A 9764-nucleotide genomic window follows, 5' to 3' on the forward strand; every position below is an offset into this window, starting at 1 on the left:
ATCTCATTTTTTTTCATTTCAGATTCAAACTTTACCATTATTTTATTTATATTTATTTCTTAAGACATGGTAAGTCCATGGAAACTATCAATTACTGTTGGGAATATCACTTCTGGCCAGCAGGAGGAGGCAAAGAGCACCACAGCAAAGATGTTAAGTATCACTCCGCTTCCCACAACCCCCAGTCATTCTCTTTGCCTTAGGTGCAAGGAGAAGGTGAAAATGAGGTGTTTGGTAAAGATTTTTCTACAATCAAGTTTTTATTATTTTGAAAGCCAGAGCAGGCTTGCTCTGATCTTTCCTGACAAATCTGGGTCTAGCTGTACTCCACGTCAGTCTCTTCAGTAGGGCTGTGGTGGCTTTAAAGCAGTTAGGAAATTGCAAGGTGGGCCTTGCTGAGTTTTCCTAACATTGTGCTACCCTGGTATAGAAAGCAAAAGTAGGTTTACTCTAGCCTTTCTTTTCTACAAAGGTCTCTGTGAGGAGTGGCATCCTCTCATACCGGGTGTGCAGATAAGTGCTGTTGGGTCTTCTATGTCTGGAAGATTAGGCACTTTAAAAGATTCTGCAATATATAATGGGACTGATATATCCTAGATGGGATATTATTTGTGGCAGGTGCAGGCACTGTGACAGATAAGAGAGACACTGGTTTTCCTTTGTTAGTAATGATGGGGTTAACCAGCTTCATGAGGCTAGATTTTTTTCTTTTGATGTTTAGGAATATAATTCCTGTACTTTTCCTTGTAGTGTGTACCAGTCCTAGTTCATACGGGGGGAAAAGGTTTTTCTGCAGCACCATGGAAACGGGTGTTTGGAATAAGGGGCTTGTTTGTTAATTTATCAGCCTGGTTGGTCTTATGTGTTATCGGCTAACATTGCTTTATTATATTCATTCATGGCGTTGGACTAAAAAGCCTTCCACTGTTGATGCGGTAGTAATGAAGACTCAATTTTTCTTCTGTTTTATTTTTAGCCCTGTATGGTACTCGCACGCTTTATGGCCCGGCCTCCTTGGTTAATAAAGAAGGCAGCAGCGCCATTTCTGTGTGAATAGTTGCGCTCATGTGACCCGCCATGTTTTCAGATAGAGAACGGAGCGGTAGGGTTAGAGTGTTCTAATAGCCTTGTCTTTATCTCGCTAAGAATATTTTGGGGCTACGATGTTTTTCTCTGGATCCTGTTTGCATAGGTTTCAATTATCAGTTTCACTGATATTTATATACCTATATAATAATGTACATGTGAAATGATGCTTATAGGTTGCCTCAAATAATGTTACAATAAAAAGTTGACAAAGCCTGCTTAAAGTTAACCAGGTGTTTTTAAAACATATACGTTTTATGTGACAGTGAAGTCCCAGAGTGTATATTCTTTTTAATATAAAACAATAAAGGACTTTATTTAGCTGGTTGCTAATTGGTTATGCATGCTGATTTGATGTTTTTCTATTTTGCAAGTTTTCTTCTATGATAGAGGTTATTGCAAATGATGGAACACAAGCCTGAGGAAACGGGGTCACTCCCGAGAAACGCGTCGCTTTATTTCTCTATATACCATAAGAGATTTGATTTTAACACACCAGCTGTAATGTGCTACATTACTGGCTATTTTATTTTGTATAATAAATGCTAGTTTTATGATTCACTAAGTCTGGTGTGTGCATCAATCTCTTCTAAGTAACCCAGAGGCTGTCTAGCCTATTTCCCTGTTCCAACCTCTAGGACACTATCCAGGCAAGGACTGCCTTGCAGGACATCCATCTTTCCAGGACATCACGACGGGGATTCGTTTACACAGCCAGCTGGTTTGCTGTTTAGAATACCAGCCTGCCTCTAACAGGCACAAGAGAGTGCCTTCACGTTTGTGAGTATCCTGTGTCTTGTCCAGATTTACATCTTGGTATCCATTGATCTACACATGTGGCGCCTTTGTTTCTGTTTTTTACAGTTGTCCATATAATATAAAACAATAAAGGACTTTATTTAGCTGGTTGCTAATTGGTTATGCATGCTGATTTGATGTTTTTCTATTTTGCAAGTTTTCTTCTATGATAGAGGTTATTGCAAATGATGGAACAGGGGACTGTTCTTAACAAATCTTTTGCATGCAGATCCCCATTAACTCCTTTCTCCTGTTAGAGGGTTTTAAGTATTGCCAATATTTTATACAGTATAGGAACAGCAGTTTTTCCCCCACGATAGAGATTGGGTTTATCCTGTTATTTGTTATCTCTCTTTATGCTTAAAGTGACAGTATTATTTTTCCAAGTTTAATTTTCTCAATGATATGTACTAGTCTCACGTCTCTCAGGATGATGATGTTTAGGCTATGCCACTGTTTTTTCCTTAAATGTCCCTAGCCTCTATGGTGTCACATGCAGTGCCCTGTGGTTCCTCTTAATCTCCTGGAGGAGTTATTTGCCTACAGAATTTGTAGCTCAGGTACCCTTTGCAGTATCTGCGGCTTTATCTGTTTTCCTCTATCTCAGGAAAAAAGCAAGAGGACGTTTTCATTTTCAGATAGTACAATTGTTGCTCCATAATGTACTGCTCAGGCCTCTCCCTCTCCTAAGTTTTTTTTGTTGAAATCTTTTTATTGAATTTTCACAAATTGTAAAAAACATGACATATGCTTTGTCAACGAAAATGACAATAAAACAGAAAAACATGAACAATACAGTCTACAACCAAATACTCTTAGTCTGTCCTTAGTTATTAGAATACAAATAAATACACTTCTAGTCTCTTAATCTCAGTAGATTACTAGGGGGTTTGATCTCATCTTCCCTTCCAGTGGCCCAGACTTTTTGAAGCTCAAATCAGAATCCAAAGTATCTTAATTTCAAGTGCTATCTAGGTGGTTGAGGGTCTAGCTCTATTAAACTTTCCTGTGAACATTATATAGGGTTCCCAATGTTGGGTAAATTGGTTTCTGGAGTTCAGAACAGCTGCTGAGGCACTGGCCATATTATAATGATAGTCAATTCTTTTTTTGACATAGTCAAATGTGGGGGGTCTACTCTCCAGAATCTCGCTATTGAGATTCGTACTATGGTACAGATTATTGCTATCAGTTTGTGATGTCTTTTAACATTGCCTCCTATAGGGAAGTGTAGCAAAGCTTTTTCTGGAGATAAGCTAAATTCAGTCTCGAAAATGGTACTTAAAAATATGGAGGTTTGATCCCACAACTTTTTAACCTTATTACATTGCCACCACATATGAAAATATGTCCCTTCTTCCCCACATCCTCTATAACACTTATTGGAGCCGTCTATCTGAGAATTGGCCATTCTTGTGGGATACATATACCATTTAAATACCACCTTAATATAATTCTCCTTTAATAATGCATTCAGGGAAAATGATAGGCCTCTGTCAAGGTTGGTTAGCCAAGTCTCTAATGTCCAGGTTTGATTTATGTCTTGTTCCCACTTAATCATGAAAGAGCTTTTTTTATTGCAGGTTCCTTCATTAAATGACGGATATAATAAAGCAATCAATCCCCTCCTATAATCTCTTGCTAGACATATTGTTTCTAGTGTGGTATTATTTGGGGGAGTGTTTGATCCCACTATTTCTCTTATCCTAGATGTGAGTTGTAGGTAGTGATACCATTCCCCCTGTTCAGGAATCCCCAGTTCTCTGTATTGGGAGAAGGTCAATACTTTATTGTTAATGAATGCATCCGCTATACGATAGAGACTTTTGTTCTCCCATTTCTTCTGAATATGTGTACTAATGAGTGATATGATGGGAACCAATGGGGTCAATCTAGATCTAGCATTAACTAGGGGGAAAGCCTTGGTCAATTTATCCCAGATATATGTCGTGTGACTAATCGAGACATATTCTTTGATACATCCTGGCCTATGTTGCTTCACGGCCCAGAGAATGGTATCTAAGCTTCCTACTTCTAGTAAATCTTTTTCCAATTGCACCCATTGGGGTGCTTGGTTCATTCTGTACCACTGTGTGGTCTGTGCCATTCTGGCGGCATAGTAGTAGGAGACCAGATTTGGTAAACCTACCCCTCCGTTCTTCTTATGTCTCATCAGGTTTTGTTTGTTTATTCTTGCTCGCTGACCCTGCCAAATATATTTTAAGATCTCTCTTTGAAGATTATGTAGCTCTGCTATTGGGATGGTTATTGGGAGGGTTCTAAATAAATATAGCAGTTTGGGAAGTACAGTCATTTTGATCGATATGACTCTTCCATATAATGATAACTTAAATTTGGCCCACTTAAATAGGAGTTCTTTAATCTGCGAGAACATGGGGACATAGTTTTCTTTATATAATTGGTTCACATCATTTGTGAGGTTAACTCCAAGATATTTAAGGGATGATTTAACCCAATTAAATCCAAAATTTATTTCTATCAGTTTTTTTGTTGTGTTTGGGAGAGAAGTACTAAGGGCTTCACATTTGCTTTCATTAATTTTGTATTCAGATAACCGGCTAAATTTATTTATTATAGAGTAAATTACTGGGAGAGTAAGAAGCGGTTTCGTGACTGCGAGGATGACGTCATCAGCAAAGAGTGATATCTTATATTCTGTATCTCATATTCTAAGTCCTGCCACGTCTGGATTATCTCTAATTACCACTGATAGCGGCTCAATACACATAGCAAACAACAGGGGAGACAAGGGGCACCCCTGTCTGGTGCCATTTCGGATTTGAATTTGTGATGACTGATACCCTGAGAGCCTAATAAAGGAGTCAGGTGTGGAGTAAATTCTTTCTAGAGCAGTGGCAAAAGGTCCTTTGATCCCCATTTTACTGATAACTGCAAACATGTATTCCCAGTTGACCCTGTCAAATGCCTTTTCTGCATCCAAAGCTAGAAACAGAGAAGGCACTTTCTTTAGCGTTGCATAATTGATTAGGTCAATCACTTTTCGTGTATTGTCTGGAGCTTCTCTCTGAGAGATGAAGCCAACTTGATCTGTATATATCAACTTTCTAATGGGTATAGCTAGACAATTTGCCAGAATTTTGGTGAACAGCTTTAGATCTTGATTAATTAGTGAAATTGGCCGGTAATTATGACAATATTGTGTATTTTTTCCCGCCTTCGGAATGACCGTCACCCTCGCAGTCAACAGGTCCGGGGGGATCTCCACTCCCTGCAAAATATTATTAAACAATTTCACCAATAGGGGTGCAACCGTCATTCTAAGATCTTTATAGAAGGAGCCTGGAAAGCCATCCGGGCCTGGGGCTTTATTCCTTTTCAGATCTTTAATGGCCAATAATACTTCCTGTGTTGTGATAGGGGCATTTAGAGAACTCAATTCTTCTTCTGAGACTGTGTTCAGTCTACTATTTCCTAAGTAAATGTCTAATTCCTCCCTCTTATTCGCTCCTGCCTTAGTGCTGGGTAAATTATAAAGCTGGGAATAAAATTTTGCAAATTCATTGGCTATCTGAAGTGGGTCATTAGTAACTCGGCCATTAGCTCTTCGAATTTGAGGAATAGTGGAGGCCCTAGTGATTTCCTTTAGCTTATTTGCCAGCATCTTGTCAGGCTTATTGCCATAAATATAATACCTGGTGTCCACTATTTTAATAGAGTGGACCGCCTCTCTATCTAGTAGCTGGTTTAATTCCTCATTCTTGCTATTTAGTAATTTCCTTAGTTTGTTTTGCTTCCTTTTGGCTAATTGTTCTCTTATTGTCTCGATTTCCTTTCTTAGTGTTGCTATAGTGGAATTATGTGATTTCCTAATTTTGCTGCCCTCTTCTATTAGCATCCCTCTCAGGGAGGCTTTAAGAGCACTCCAAACAAAATTTGGATTAGAAGTGGTCCCTTCGTTTATAGATATAAACTCGCTGATGTATTTTTGGATATTCTGAACTAAAATATCATCTTGAAGTAGGCTCGGGTGTAAGGACCAGGATCTAGTCCGATGTATATTAACCAACCCTTCAAATTCCACCATCACCATATCATGATCTGACCAGGCACTATTATTTATAGAGGCTGACTTCACTAGCGGTAAGAGTATCTGACTAACCAGAATTAGGTCTATTCTTGAGTACGAGTTATATACTGGGGAATAAAAAGTGTAGTCTTTAACTCCCTTATTAAATGCTCTCCAACTATCAATAAGGTTAAAGTCTAGGAGTAGGTCTCTGAGAAGCTGTTGTGCAGGAGTTATTCGTCTTTTTTTACAGGTCAACTACGAGGTCCTGTCTAGTTCGTCATTTAATGTCAGGTTAAAATCCCCACCCATGATGATCTTACTTTTTTTCCAGCTTGATAAAAGCCTACTTAACCTGCTTAAAAATGGGCCTTGATTATCATTGGGTGCGTAAACATTCACCAAAATTACTGGAGTATTGTGTATCGTTCCCTTTACAATTAGTAGTCTCCCTTCCCTGTCTTCGAGGATTTCCTCCTTTTTAAAATTTAGAGATGCATGGGGCGGAGCCAAGCCGTGCAGGAACATGGCCGCACTCTAAGTTTGCTCCGCAGTAACCTACTATCTCAGCCCTCTATAAATGACAGGACCATAATCTAAATAGTCTCAACAACATACCGGAGGAGATGTGTTAGTAACCCGCTTATAAATAAAGCCTTCTGAGGAGCTTACATTTGTTTTTTTTTTGAGTCCCGCGCACTAACGGATTGATCGCGGCACCTCCGCTGCAGATTCCCTGCTTGCCAGCCTAAGAGCCTCCTTGTACCCCAGCTGTGCTGACCCACGCACCCGATCCAGGCGACACTGTCCTCCCGCCTGTAATTGTGACACAGGCCGGGCGGGGTAACGCTGTTCCGGGCCTGATTAACTTGCAGTCACCTGAAAGGCCTCTACCCCACGTGGTTGAGCCGGATCGCACCCTCCACAGAACGAACACGTTGAATATCTAACAGGACCAACGGTAGAAGTCAGGTGAGGTTCCGGATCTGTGGGTTCACATATAGACCAGACTCTAGGCACTATAAGAGGACTTTCCATAATTATATATATTCAGGGAGGACAAGATGGTGGAACGTACTTAACGTACTTAGCTGGGCTTGCATAAAGTAATAAACAGTGCACAAAGGGCATAAGATTTGACTGATCTTGTTATTTGCAGACTTATAAATCTTAATTGAGCCAGAAATACTCAGCAATCACTTATTCTCCAAGCATAGATAATTCCGGTGCCTTGTTTGAAAGGGGCCTGAGTTTGCTCCTAGCAAACACACCCATCCCTGGCGAGGATAGAAGCCCACCTTATATTGGGTCACTTTACCCCGCTAGCAAAAAGTAGCACTCACTAGAGGGGATTATCAATACTTCATAATACTCTCCCACATGTTAAAGGATCCCACGATGACCCCCAAAAAAGGGAATAAAGCAGATAAACCAGGGAAACCGCACTCCCAAACCCCTTCAGTGTCTTCATTTTTTCATACTTCTGACACCCCATCTGCAGCCTCTAACGACACCCCTGAGTTTATGGATACACCAAGACCCCCCGAGAACTCTAACAGTCAGCAAGATTCACTACAAGCCATACAGGCCAAACTTGCATCCCTTCCATCTAAATCTGACCTAGAATCCCTCAAGTCCTTTATAAAGGATGAAATGCGGGACTTAAAAAAAGACCTGAACGAGATGGGGGCCAGGATTGACTACCTGGAGGAGGGCCAAGACACCCTAAACAACTTGGTCAGCTCCAATACACAACAATTGTCTATTCAAGATTCCATGGTACAGTCCCTACAGGATAAAGTAGAGGATCTAGATAATCGGGGACGCAGGAACAACCTGCGGATCCGCGGAATACCCGAGGAAGTGCCCCCTGACCAGCTAAAGGATTATCTTAAAGATCTATTCCACTACCTACTACCTAACTCCCCCCTGCTGCTCAGCGAAGACATTGACAGGGCCCACAGGGCACTACGACCCGTGCCTAAGCCTCCCCTACCGCCAAGAGATGTTATAATTAGATTTCTACGCTTCACAGCGAAGGAGTCCATTTGGCAAGCTGCAAGAACACGACAGTCCATAACCTTTCAGGGCCACACACTGCAGGTTTACCAAGATCTCAGCCCATACACAATACAAAGACGAAAAGAAATTAAATTCATAACCAGCACGTTACAAGAACACCATATAAAATATAGATGGGGCTTTCCTTTTAGCCTGATAATAAACCACAATGGTTCTCAACTCATCTATAAGGACTATAATGACATCGACCATCTCTCAAGATCATTGAACATAACTTTCAACCCGCCCAAAGAAACTATGATCACTGCTCCCCCAGCGATACTTGAACCGGGGCCATCCGATCTAGGAGAACAGAGACCTCAGTGGCATAGAGTTCAACCCAAAAGGAGAAAGACGGATGTTCATCCAACTAGACCCACTGCAAAATAACGCATTCTCTTATGACACTTTATAACACTTGGCTTGCTCAAGCAAATTTTATTTTACCTTCCTGGACTTGTTGGACTAATGCTCTTGTTTTGACGCTATTGCTATTTCAGCAGTGGCGGTACTCTGAGGACTGTGCATATTGTGGTAACGTATACATTTGAAATGTGGGTTTATTGAAAAGTTATGATGCTTACTGGTTTTGTTTACCAATATATTTAGACCTTTGTTAACTTTAACTTTGATAAAAACACTATAGACTATTAAGAAATGTTTTTAAAATCCTCATTGGTTTTGATACTGAGGGCTCGCCAATGAATCGCACCACTGGGTTATAATAGATTTCCCCTGCACATAGTCACTTTAGATTCAGTAAGCCACAGGAAGGTTTCAACTTACCCTATCGCACATTACATAACAGCCCATTCTTTACACATTGGAGCTCCCCTTACACCCTAGCGAACGCAGGTTGGCTACTGTGGAGCATAATTCCCCTTGTACAATATACCTACCTGAATTCTCTGGTAACCTGCTGTTTCTTTATCAGTCTAGTTTTAACCATATTTTAGGACACCACTTGGCAACCTTACCCACACATGGTCCTTTAACATGAAATGTGGCTGGCAAGCACCCATACTTATATACAACAAGTGTTCACACAAACACGGATCAATCTTAGTCGATACATCCTTAATACTCCCAACACACACTTATTTAATAAAAGCCTCCTCCTAATAGTGAAGCTTACACCGCTTTCCGTGTGCACTTGTCCTGCTAATCATTATACATTTTGAACCTGAGATTTTGCTAGGTGACACTCTTTCCCCCCTTAGCAAGGTGTATATTAGTCTTAATACACTTGACAAAGTTAATTATGTTTATGTTCTATATTGCTTGATTTTACTTGCAATGTTCACAAGGTTTAATTGTTATGCTTGTTCTTTTTTTCTTTATTTTGGTCCAGTCTCGGATAAAGTATCCTATCATTCTAACAGCAAAGAGTTAGGGGTATTGCCTATAGTTCGCACTTTCTCACTCCTAACCTAATGGATAGTAAACAAGCTCAATTTAGGCTTATCTCCCATAATGTTAAAGGTTTTAACAGCCCTCAAAAAAGATCTATGGCCCTAAGAGATTATAAGAGGAACAAGGGAGATATTCTTTTTATTCAGGAGACTCACTTTAAAAAGGGCCATGAGCCTAAGGCCAGCCTCCAGAAATTTGGTGAGATATTTCTCTCTTCTCACGTCACAAAACACAATGGGGTGGGGATCTTGCTGAATAGACGTCTTCCCTTTCAGATATCATCCACACATAAAGATGGAGAGGGGAGATACATTATTGTAGTTGGTTTTCTCTATCATAAACCCATAACACTAGTGAA

Source organism: Bombina bombina, chromosome 6 (assembly GCF_027579735.1).
Source record: "Bombina bombina isolate aBomBom1 chromosome 6, aBomBom1.pri, whole genome shotgun sequence".
Taxonomy (NCBI): domain Eukaryota; kingdom Metazoa; phylum Chordata; class Amphibia; order Anura; family Bombinatoridae; genus Bombina; species Bombina bombina.